Below are 13,338 nucleotides of genomic sequence, written 5' to 3'. Positions count from 1 at the left end.
ATCCCCCTGCCAGGCTTGACTGGCCTGCAGATCCTCTGCTGTGTTGGCCAAGCTGTGCTGGGCATCCAAAGGAGACCCAGAGGAAAGTAAAATTCTCTTGTGCAGTGTGAGGTTGAAAAATACCTTATGACAGGTGGGACCCTCTGGCAAGCATATTCTTCAGTTGTTTCCCACCAACCAGAAAGATTCCCAACAGTCAGAAAGGGACATTTCCTGGTTCCCAAGGACAAGATCTGGTGGCAGTATTTTGCAGACAGTGCAGTCACTTGTTCCCTGTTTAGCCATGTAAAGGAGTGTCTTAGGTTATAATATTGGGGTGTCTTCCATTACCACCTCGAGCTGCAATCCCTTTCTTTCCTTATCTCATAACTCACAGATAAGTCCCTCCTGGAGGAGCTGTTCTTTCAGCCACATGGCTGAGAAGATCACAGCATTCCACTGTGAGATGCTCCGCCCAGAGGGAGGAGCCAAACGATGCCATCAAGGATATGAGTGGGGTTGTGCAGACAGCAAGGAGATCCCCTCTTCCAAGAGGAACAGCTGAGACCTTCTCTGCACTGGACCTCCAGAGGGAAACTCCATCAGTCTACAGGAGCACAGCTTGGACAGAACCACATCTGCTACCACCACCCCAGCCAGCAAGTGTCAGGCTGTATCTCTAACTCTGCCAGTGGTTCTTCTTTTGTGCCATTGTATGTATTTGGTTCTTTGTTCCCTTTTTCCTAATAAATTGTATTTCTGACTTAAAGCCTCTCACTGGTTTTGCTTTTCAAACCAGGACAATGAGCTGCACTGTTTGAAGACATTTCTGCTCCTAGAACTGTGTCCACAGCAGTGTCCTAAATCCCTCACCTGCTGTGGTCCCCTGGGACGTTCCTGGTGGGTAGACGAAGGTCTTCACCACTGTGTAAAAGGCAGTGACTCAAACCCTGAACCTGAAGAGCAGCAGGTTGTGTGATCACTTTTACCTTTTAGCAAACACAAAGTTGTTTACCCCACAGAGCTGTGCACCTCACGATGCTGGAAGGTTTCTGAGCAGCCACCAGTGGGAGCTGAGTGCTGGAAATTCCATTCAAGCCAGATGGATGGGAGGCTCTTGAACACAATACCCCCGAAAGGAATTTATTTGAAACAAACCCCTTGATTCTTGTATCCAATCATGCATCTCCTGCAGCTCCTCTAGGATTTTTTAGATCCAGAAAATCTACTGAAAGAGTGAACAGTTCAGGTGCAAGACTCCAGTATCGCACTGCTCTTGAAGTCAAGAGTACAGTCACCAATAAATTCAGAATTCTTTTCCCTACCTGACCTCCCTCCTCTTTCTGGAGCTCCAGCTTGGCATGAAGACAGAATTGGTTCTTTCCTCTTCTCAGGTAAATAATCTACAGATGCCCTTTGACAACCCCTTGTGATTCATAATCAAGTGTTTAAAGAAATTACATTGTGTGAATCATGCTTCCAATGGAAGTTGCATCCCCACTGAAGGGAGTCAGCAGAAGAGAATGTGTGTCAGCTCCTCTGAGAGAGTAAAACCAGGCAAAGTAGTGATGAACAGGACACAACAGAAAGTCATTGTGGGAATTATACCTGTGGAATTGTTCTGGATTAGGAGCCTTCAACTTTCAATGGAGACTACTGAGACAGAAAATGGTGTGAACATATAAAAATGGTGTTTATAAGGTAAATAAGGAAAAAAAAACATCCCATGTCCTTCCTTTTCTTTGGAAAGATACCAAAAAAAAAAAAAAATCAGGGAGGCCTGGTTCAAAACAACAAAAAAAGTCTTAAACTAAAAATGTGACGTGACCTGACAGATGCTAGAAGCTTCCAAGCATTCAAAGCCACTTCATGCAGGAAAAGTCCATAAAGGCAATTAAATATCATGAGACCACTTCTGGCTCAGAAAGTTTCCGAAACACTTTTCAGTAAATGCTGGGAGAGAATTTAGGGCAGTTCTATGTTAGTTCTCTCCCCTTGCTAATATTCTTTATATAATCTTGCTAGAATTGCTGATTTCTGGTCTAACTCTGAGCAGACATTCTTACATTTTGTGTTGTCACACCTTGTCACCCACCAGCACCCCCAAGTCCTTCCCCACAGGGCTGCTCCCAAGCCATTCTCCTGCCAGCCTGTGTTGATACCAGGGGTTGCCTCAAACACCTGCAGGACCTCATGAGGTCTACATGGGTCACTTTTGGAGCTTGTCCAGGTCCCCCTGGATGGCCCCATCCTTCAGGAAGGTCACTGTGGCCTCAGCTTGGTGCCAGCTGCAAATTAGCTGGGGCTGTGCTCAGTGTCACTGTCTTTGTCATTAATGAAGATTTTCATCAGTGCTGACCCCGATACAAACCCCTGGGGGACACCACTGATGTCCATTAGAACATTGAATCACAGGCCACAACCCTCTGGATGTGATCAATTCCTTATCCACTCCTCAATTCCACCTCTGTCTATTTTCTGAGAAGGGTGCTGGGGAGAAGATGTGCCAAAAAGCTTTACAGAATTACAGATAAATTGATGTCTGAATCCCTCCCATTGTCCACGAATGGAGTCACCCCATCAGGGAAGGACACTGGGCTGGTCAGGCAGGATGTGCCTTAGGCAAAGCTGTCCTGAATCACTGCCCTGTTCTCCAGGAGCCTCAGCACAGCTTCCAGGAGGATGTGTTCTGTGATCTTCTCAGGCACATAGGTGAGGCTGATGTGTCAGGTGTTCCCAGGGTCCTCCTTTCTACCTTTTTTAAAAAATACTTGCAAGTTTCCCATTTTCCCATTCCAAGAGACTTCCCATTCACCAAGGACTTCACTTGACTGTCAGATAAATATGTAATTTAGATTAATATATTTTATGAATATGCCCTTAAAAATGTGTTATGTAATTTATTATATAAATGTCTATTTCAATCTGAGCTGAAAGCTGCAGGATTCTTGCAGTTCTGCTTATAACTCCTTTATTACTACATGGCCAAGATTCATCTTACCACACTTTAGTAGATGGATGAATTTTCAAGGGATTTCTGTGTTCTATGTCCTCTGTTTCTGGGGATTGAGCCCTCCTGTGACCATCAGGAGATTTCAGAAGCATCTGGGAATTTCTCTCCTTCCACAAGCTGGCTAAAACTGAAATTGGAAGGGAGATCAACAACGTTTACACTGTGTTTACACACTTGGCATTCACTGAAGGAATTGTATATTGTTATCTGACTGCACCTCTTTATCAGGAGGAAAAGACATGCAGAGTTTCAGAGAGCACAAAAAGGTTCTTTATGTCTGACAGAAAAAATAAAGCTGACTATGAGAACTTCCAGTTGCACGGGAGTGTGGAAGGAGTCTGCTGTTCAAACTGCACTTTAAGCGCAGGCTGGGTCTCTGGATTTTGTCATGATGAGGCTGTGAACCTCCTGTTGTCATATCTGAGGTGATATTCAACTTCCAAATGGAAAACACCAGCTTCCCCCAGCTGAGGTGAGAGCCAGCCCGCTGATTTCTCTTCAGTCACTTTGTTCTTGGAAGTCCAATTCTCCAACCATTCACACCCAAGAACAACCACCTCTGAGTGAAGTTTTCTGCCTTCTAAAAACCATGGAATCATTAAAGTTGGAAAAGACCTTCCAAATCACCAGTCACAGTTACCAACTCAACACCATGTTCTCCACTGAGCCATGTCCTCAGTTGCCAGTACACATGATTTTTGGACAATTCCAGGAATGGTGGCTCTACCTCTTCTCTGGGCAGTCTGTAGGAACACAGAGGAGAACATGGACGGGGTGTTGGCAGCACTGGCCAGGAATGGAAAGCACAACAAAATGCTGAGAAGCTCTAAGGGACAAGATCTGAGCTGTCACTTATGTCCCCCTGAGGGTCAGCAGGAGGTTTGAAAGAGAAAATTGAAATTTCCAGTGAAATACTGTTATCTTTTTCTTGTCTGGGGGCTGGTAGTTGCGGGAGGAGTGGTGAAATAGCACAATGAGAGACTTGTCCTTAAGTAACACCAGAACTCAGGGATATTTCCAAATTCCCAGACACATATTTATTTTAAAAAGCCCCACATTTACCAACATTTTTTTATTTCTCAGAACAGAATTTCAACCATTTTTTTTCTCTAAAAGTTTTACTACATAGATTTATTTCTCAACCAAAGTTTTTGACACCCTGTAGAAAGAATTGGAAAAAACAGCACTAAAATAACAAGGAATATAAATCTGTGCCTTCTCTGATAATCCAAATATCAATAATGAGTGATCTTCAAAAAGATTGATTGATTACTCTGAATTCCCACCTACAACTATAAAAAAGCTCAATATACACAAAGCTTTCCTGTTTAGTAAGAATTTGTGATTGTTTCTGAAGAAAAGAAACCATAAATAAATACAGACCTAAGCAGCTCTCCTTATCAGTTCTCAGAATGATGGATATTGATTGTAGTGAGATATGGATATTGACTGTAGTGAGATAAGGAGCTTAAACTAGAAATTTTTGAAGAAATAAATGTTTTATGAAGGCTGAAAGTTGTCTGTGATTCCTGCATGCCAACCAGCATGGAAAAAACCTTCCATCAAGCATTCAGCCATTCCTGCATATTTATCTGAGTGTGACTGATAAGAAGAAGTCTCAGGTGCATTAATCTATCCAAAGAGTGTGGATGCCTATCAGAATCTATTAAATCTTCCTTTAAAAGCCACCCAATAAAAAATACTCACTTTCAAAGCTTAAAGATGATTGAAAGGGAGTCCACCTGAGGATTTTTGTGCTGCAGATTGATCTCTGAGGGTTTGTGGCCCAAGTCCTGGCTGAGACAATTTCTCCTTAATGAAAGCACGATAAAGACAGTAATGAAGCAGATTTGAGGAAGAGGTCATTGATCTCTCCAGCTCCCACCTTCAACTCGCTCACACGCCTTCCCTCATCTTCCAGCCACCTTTTTCAGCAGCTGGAAGATGCAATACATCCTCCTTAGACAGCTCCTACTAAAATTGCTAATGAATAACTTGTGTCTAAATCCAAAGGTCGCGCTCCCCATCTGAACTCTCTTGGTTTATGAACTGGTTCTGACACTTGGGACAGTTCTGCCTTCCTTTATCTGCAGGTACAGACAGATTGCTCCCTCAACCCTGCAGTCAGGTGTTTTTTCTTTTAATTTCTCTGACAGGATGTCTTGAATTCATTCCTTGCTGCACTCCTGGTGAGGTGAGGATTATCCAACAGCTCAAGGTCTTTGATTTTCAAAACACCTTCAGTTTTACATCTTTTTCTCTTCCTTCATGAAACACTTTGGAGGGAGATTCTCCACTGGTGAAGGACGACAGGTGGAAAAAATTTCAGCTGTAGAAGACTAAAAAAATCTCTTTTCCTCCAAATGGAAGCAAATGACTCTCCAGTGAGGACTGCAAAGATCCATGATTGGCCTCAGCATCAAGTCTGGGTTAGCCAAGCCATCATGAAGAGGTTTTAATGGAAGGAACTCATGCCTACATTTGCAAGTGCAGCTCATGGAGTTTTCTCTTGAGGAACTGACACCTCTGCTGTTTTATCTGCTGCAATTCTTTCTGTGGAATGAGAGAATTATCTTCTATCTAGAGAGAAAAATTTCTTTGTTTCATTTTTCTCTCAGAACTTCATTGTCTCAATTTCTTACTCCTTTTATTACTTTTTTTTTTTTTTTTTTTTTTTTTTTTTTTTGTTAATACACTGCCTTAGGTTCTGGGTGCTGCATGTATATAGAATTTATATGTGAAATAGCAACTTCCAAGATAAATTAGGGTTCAAAAATTAAGCTTTAGCCATTACAAAATATCTCCATATCTCCTACTTGTGCTTACACACAGTGAGTAGCTGTGTCTGCTGCTGCTGCTGGTAGTTTATCATCATTTAGTAAACCAGACTGCAAAATAAGGAATATGTCACTGGAGTGCACCTGCTAGTTTCTTCAGATATGTTCTTTTTTCCCCTACTTTTTCCCAGTATTTTTTATTTTCTGTGGTAAATTTTCTTCCCCAGCACTTGGCTGAAAGCCAGTTTTCTTAAATGGAATATGACAAAGCTAAAAATCATTTTCCTTCTCTTGTAGAAGTCTCTTCTGCTGTTCCCATGCTGCACAAAACCCTCTGCATTTTAGTGTACATTGATATAAAATATAATCTCCTACAGGGAGACTGTGGTGTCCCTTCCCTTCCCTTCCCTTCCCTTCCCTTCCCTTCCCTTCCCTTCCCTTCCCTTCCCTTCCCTTCCCTTCCCTTCCCTTCCCTTCCCTTCCCTTCCCTTCCCTTCCCTTCCCTTCCCTTCCCTTCCCTTCCCTTCCCTTCCCTTCCCTTCCCCTCTTCCAGAAATGGGGCAGCCACAAAATTCTGCACAAACAACCAAAGGCAGGTTCATCCAAAATTTCTCTCTCCATCTCCTTTAACATGAACATAATGAAAACAATAAATTAGATAAAATATTTGCAACAGGAGAACACTTTCTCCTCTAGCTCTGTCAAACATATAAAAGTAAAAGCCAAAGTTAGGAAGCAAAGGCCAAGCAAATGCATTTCAGAAATAAAAAAACCTTAAGAAGAAGAATCTTAAAGAGGTAGGAAAAGTAACCACTGCAATAAAGTACCAGAGAAAGAGGAAGGTTTGTAATATCTAAGGGATAACCTAATCAAAGGTTGGTATCTGCAGTGGAGGTGCCTGCAGCTGAGCTAATCCTTGTTTCCCTTCCTAGTCACAGAAATCTCCTTTATAGTCACCAGAAACCAGAGCAGGCATCACATCAACCCAAGGCAGACATGCAAAATAAATGAGAAAAATCATATCCTAAAAGTGCTCTTTGTCTCCACTGGTTTTAAAGGAACCTGTATTGTCAACATCTAAAGGTGGATGAGGTGAATCCCACTCTGGATGTCTCTAAGACAAGTCTGCTACTTCAAGGAGATGCTTTATTCAAAAATAAATCACTGACTTCCATAAATGCATAAATTGTAATATGAATAATAATTCCAGGTGAATATGAAGGTGTGATAAATGGAAATATATTTCCCCGGCAAAGGGAAATACTTCATGAGACAATTTTCAGTGATGGAATGAATTTCTATATAATATGAGAAACCAAGAGTACAGTTTAAAACCAAAGGAATTGGAAAATTAAAAAAAAAAAAAAAAAAAAAGGTCAAGATTATCCAGAGGAAACATTAATAATATTGAAATAAATTCAGTAGGGTATGTTACAACTTGACAGCTTTAATCAGTCTGCAATTGCTAAAGGTCAAAGCAAAAATAACAAAATATATTACCCTAGACATAAGATTCTTACATTTTCATCTAATTTACCTTTTCTGGGCAAAGAGAAGATGGGTTAAGACAAGAAAAGGATCTGATGAATATAGGACATTCCTATATTCTCAAAATATTCTCAGTTATATCCTGCATTCTCAAAATCCATTCATCCTATTTTTGAGGTAATTTACAATATTGAAACAGAAAAATAAACAAACCCACTACCCTCTCTTCTTATTTGGATCTGGATTTCCTCTATTCTGAAATTTATCACTTCACTTTTTGAGTTTCTTATGAGTTTTTTTAAGCAGGTGGTAGATAACCTGATTTTGGCAGTTCCTCAACAGGAACAAGGATCATTATTAGAGTTACACAGAGAAATACCTATTTCAGAAAGCAAAACAGAGAATGAGTTAATTACAAAAATCAAAGTCATGCAGAACAAAAGGTCTCCTATTTCACATGGCACAAAGACATGGTGCAGTGTCACTTCAGGGAAAAGCTCCCCAAAAAATGATTCTTTAGCACTTTGTTTTATCTTGGAACTGTCTCACTTCCATTTCTATTAATCAATTATACTTGCTTTACATAGCCTCACAATAAACAGTGAATAAATTCAATGGGTTTAATGTAACTTCTTTTGTATTTTTGTCACAGCAAGACTGTCTCAGAACTCACTGTAGCTCTGCACATATTTTACATTTGAAATTAATAGTTCCTCACACATTGCTTATTTTAAATACCAGCTTTGTTTCTGCTCTTTGTTCAATCAAAGCTTTGTCTGATTCTAAGATGCTGACACAACAGAAGGTGGATATAACACATCCTCATCCTAAAAACTGGTGGTTTATGAGTTGTTTTTTTTTTTTTCCCTGCACTAGCAAGATTAGCAAAAGTGAGATCTGCCTATGCCCAAGACAAATACTTCTTTGTCTTTTTATTTTATGCCATCAGCATACCATGAATTCACTTAATGCTTACCTTAAAACCTCATTCCTCTCCTACTCAGTTTAGTCTAAACCCTTGTTCAAAGGTTGCAGCATCCTTTGTCAAATCATCTCTGATCTTTGCAGCCAGTTGCAGCTGTTTGCATTTCTCTTTTTCATTCCTCTGGCTTCTCCCCACCTGTGCTGCTGCTTTGAAGATGCTGTTTTTGACATTCTTCACAGATTTTTTTTCACAGGCAGATAGTGATAGGAGTGGAATGACTTTAAACTGAGATTTAGATGGGATATTAGGAATAAATTGTTCCCTGGGAGGGTGGGGAGGCCCTGCCATAGGGTGTCCAGAGCAGCTGTGGCTATCCCTGGATCCCTGGAAGTGCCCAAGGCCAGGCTGGACAGGGCTTGGAGCACCCTGGAATAGTGGAAGCTGTCCCTGCCCATGGCAGGGGGTGGCACTGGATGTTTTTTAGGTCTTTTCCAACCTAAACCATTCTGTGTTTCTATGATTCCACAGTAACTGAGTGTCTCACAACCTTCAGGAGCAAACTTACTCCATCCATACAAGTGGTGAATGAAAGGTTTAGAAACGCTGGCAAAGATACAAGTCTGGGATTCAACCCATTTTCTTTTAGTGAAGAGATTCTTAAAATAGCTCATCTCTGCTGAAAGTAAAAATTTTGAGTTTATTCCACCAAGTGAAGATGTCTGCAGTATAAATGTTTACATTTTCAAATGTGGAAGGACTATCACTACAGCCTCCTCTTCCATATGTACACCCACCCAGTGCAAATAAGGCCAATAATTCCTGTAATAATACACATTGCTCATGCTGATTTTAAGTGCTTTTACAGCCAAAGATAAAGTACATCCCTCAGATGTCTCCCATGACATCCTTGGCTTTTCACCAAGTACGTGCAGACTTAATACCATTAGATCTACAGGCAGCAGGAATTTACATATTACAAAATTGCTATAGCACCATTTCATCTTTCAAAACATCTTCTCCATGTGATTTTTTTTTTTTTTTAAGCAATAAATATGCATCCTGCAAATACATTAAGGATTAAGCTGAGGTTATTCTTTTTTCTAAGTGATGGCTGTGTTGATGAATAGAAAATCTGAGCTGAAGTTGTGACAGGATGGTGTGATTTCATTCCTCCTTCTCTTCCTCAGTTTCCCCATTTAGAAATGGCAGTGGTGGTGCTGATCTGCCCTGGAGAACAGCAACAACACAACTCTGAACTGCAGAGCGTTTTTCCTCCATCTCTTGGAAGCAGATGCTTGCACACACATGACTTTTAACTGCACAGATGTTTTCCCAGGACACTTCAGCCCAGGTTCACCTACATTTAATTAAGGCTTTGCCATCAGCATGGAGAGGCCTAAGTTGAAGTTGGTTTTCTATATATTTGTGACTATCCCAGATAATTCTGAAGGATCTGCTCTGCTGAAAGATATTTCAATGAGCCATGGAGCCAGTTTTCTGCAATGAACTACACAAATACAACCCAGCTACAGAGCCTCTGAATGTTCCTTTTATTCATTTCTAGTTCTTTTTTTAAGAGCAATAAAAACCATCATTCTATCAATTCTGCTGTTTTACACTTTAGGGCCATAATGAACTGCTCTGAATGATCATGGATTGGAAATCTAGGAAAAAAAACAATCAGAAAAGTCAGCACTGATAATAATGAGTATAAGCCTTAGAGCTGCAATTTTTGTGGGCATCTCTTTCAGGTCTTTTTTTTTTTTTTAAACAGCTTTCCAAATCACGACAGGCAAGCAGGCTGACTTAACACAATCATTTAGATTGCATGGAATTGTCTCCCAGTGAAATTGCCAGCCATCATTCTCATTTGAAGCACTTCAGAGCATCTCCTCAGAAATCCTAGGCAGAAATTTGCAATGTGAGTGGGAATTGGCTCTATAGGGGAAGAAAAACAGCCTGGGGATTCCTGAATAACAAACAGAGTGTTGGTGAAATAATAATTATTACCCTCGGTGCCTGGGAGATGGTTCAGCACAGAGCCCTGCAGTGCCCTCAGGCAGCCAGAGCAGGGTTTGTGTTCTGCTCCTCTGCAAAGCTCTGTGTGGGAATAGAAGCACAGAACCTGCAAGCAGCACACCAGCACATGATAATTTAGTGTTAGAGAAGGGATAGAGGGTCAAGGTCAAGCTCTGACAGCCCCATGCCCTCTTTCCTTTGTGCTTTGACTCATTCCAAATAGAAAAGTACTTTCCCTGCACAAATGTCAATGTGGTAGAGAATGAAAACAGCAGGAGAGGGGAGTGTTTTATGGATTTGAGATTGCTGATGACCAGAAAAGGATTGTAAGGATTCATGGAATTTTTAAGGCTGGAAAAGACCTCCAAGATCAAGTCCAGTCTTTGACCAAACACCCCCATGTCAGCCAAACCATAGCACAGAATGCCATGTCCAGCTGTTTTTTGAACACTTCCAGGGATGGGGACTTCACCCCTTTCCTGGCAGCCCCTTCCAGTGCCTGACCACCTTTTCAAGGCAGAAATTCTCCCCAAAATCCCACCTGAACATCCCATGGAAAAAGAGGCCATTTCTTTTAGGAAACGGCATTTAGAGGTCTAGAATTTCCTAAGTAGCCTGGCCTTGGAAACCAGAAGTAATGCTGCCCATGTTTAATTTGCATCAGGAATGAGCCTAGAAAACCCAAGAAAGCAGTTTTCCAATTTCCTTGTTTCCTTCAGTGTGTTTCATCAGCAGTGATTTTCAGTATCTGATCATCTGTGAAACCCTGGGTATTTTTTCCCTCTCCAGTGCTATGTGGCAGATTTAAGCCTAAAAAACATCTCAGCTGTGTAATTACCACGATCAGGGAAAATGGAGGAGAAGTAATTTTAGAGCAATTCAAAATTATTTTTTCCAGGAAAACTGCAGAGGCAGGAAAGGAAGAGTATAATGATACCAACCCCACCTTCAAGACAGGGAGGCCAAAAAACCAGAGATGGATTTAACTCTGTTCAAAGTCACATTTTGTGTGGAAATTGGGAACTGTACATCCATGGCTGCACAGAGAGTGGAATAATAAGTGGAAAATTTGGAAGGGATGAAGACTTGACCAGAAAATGATGGTGTCAGCCACAGTGCCAGTCCTTCAAAGGTTTCTCAGGTCCATGTGCATGGAAAACACCCCTTCAAAACAGTTGAGTATCATTTTCTTCCAAGGGGAAAATTATGAGGAAGACCAGGAAAGGAGGGAGGAAGGTTGCCTAGGTGGTTTTTTTTTTTTTTTTTTTTCCTCTTCCAGATAACAGAAAGGATTTACCAAGAGCCTTTGGTCCTCCAGATGTATAAACGTGGGCTCCAATAATCTCCTGGACCAGAGGTGACCCTGAAGGCATCAGGAACATCACTCCCTTCATTCTGGCTCAATGCTAACAAATCCTCTGGGCTCAAACACACTCTGTTCAGTGTAATGGCTGTGGCTGGTGTGTCCAAGGGACAATTAAACTGCATTTGCAAATTAATCACATTCAGACTGGGAGGAAGAAGCAGCATAATCTGAACATTAGCTAATTAAAAGGTGGTGGGGGGGAGACAAAACTCCAGAACCCAAGTCATTGAGGATACACAACACTTGAGACAGCTTTTGAGAATAGCAAATTTTCTCTGGGAAAAACATGTCTTATCAAATAACATTTGCTCAGTAGTGTAACTTAGGGACCCAACTTCTTCTCTTCATCATCACTTCACTGGAAAAACAGCTCCTTCCATACATGTTTTCCTACAGCCTCTTCTTTCTGAGCATTCTGAACATGCTGATCTCAAAGAAATGTCAATCAAATGAGTTTAATTTCTTTGAATGCAATAAAGTCCCTGAAAGGACGTTGTAGTAAGGTGGAAGTCAGTCTCTTCTCCCAGGTAAGAAGTGTCAGGATGAGAGGAAATGCCCTCAAGTTGCATCACAGGAGGTTTAAGTTTGATATTCAGAAATATTTCTTTTCTGAAAGGATGGTCAGGCATTGGAACAGGCTGTCCAGGGCTGTGGTGAAACCATCATCTCTGGAATTATTCAAAAGACATGTGGATGTGGCACTTGGGGACAGAGTTTAGTTCTGAATATTTTGTTGGATTAACCATTGGACTCGATGATCTCAGATGTCTCTTCCAGCCTCAATGATTTTATGATTCTATGATTCTAAACCTCTCACTCTGGCAAATTTCTTCTTCAAGGAGTTTTTCAGCCTTCCAGTCAGGCCTGGGAATCTTCACCTCTTCCCTGTCACTACTGGACACAAAGTAAGTACACAGATGCTTGGTAAGTTCAAAGGAGAAAAAAGAGAAAGCTTTATTGGAGCATTTGGTATTTATAGAATTCCAGAGGTGACTGTGGATTGGAGGATGGAATTACCACCTCTCCAACTCCACTGGTCAAACCAACAGTGTATCAATTATTTCTTCTCACAAAGAATGCAAAACAATCATTATTTACATGAACAGTGCATGAGAACTCCAGTAGAAATATGTAAACAGATCAGAAGGCTGAAGAAGTTTTATGAGAACTTTAAAACTTTCAAAAGAACTATAAAAGAAAACTTAACACTTTTAAAACTCAGGGCAACACTTCCTAGAGTATTTTACAGATTAATTTGTGACATCCAGTTGTACCTTGCTGAGCAGTAGCTCCTCACCCACACCTAAACCCTTCTGGAGGTGGGTAGAGGTGAGACTGTAAGCAAAGGGCATGTACACCTGAATCTGTACCAGGAGAATATGAAAAATATCCATTTGTCCTCCGAGGGCCTGGTAAATGTGTCCAGTATCACAAGAGCTTCTTTTATCTCAGGCAGCTGATGGATGGAGAAAGAATATGGAATTATGGAAGAGTTTGGGCTGGAAAGGACCTTTGAGGATCATCTCATCCAAAACTTTGAAATGGGCAGGGACCATGTCCACTAGACAAGAGTGCTCCAACCTGGCCTAGGACACTCAGAGATGGGGCAGTCACATCTTCTCTGGGCACAGTGTGCAAGGGCCTCACCACCCTCACTGTGAAAAACATCATCCCTAAAATCAGGGAATTATCCCTGCGGCCACTCTGGAACAGCCAACAGCTCTGACACACAGCAAATGGAAGCTGGGCTGTCCCTGAGTGCCTGGCATTT

The sequence above is a fragment of the Lonchura striata genome, chromosome 1, assembly GCF_046129695.1.
Source record: "Lonchura striata isolate bLonStr1 chromosome 1, bLonStr1.mat, whole genome shotgun sequence".
NCBI lineage: Eukaryota > Metazoa > Chordata > Aves > Passeriformes > Estrildidae > Lonchura > Lonchura striata.
This window is presented reverse-complemented; position numbering follows the sequence as displayed.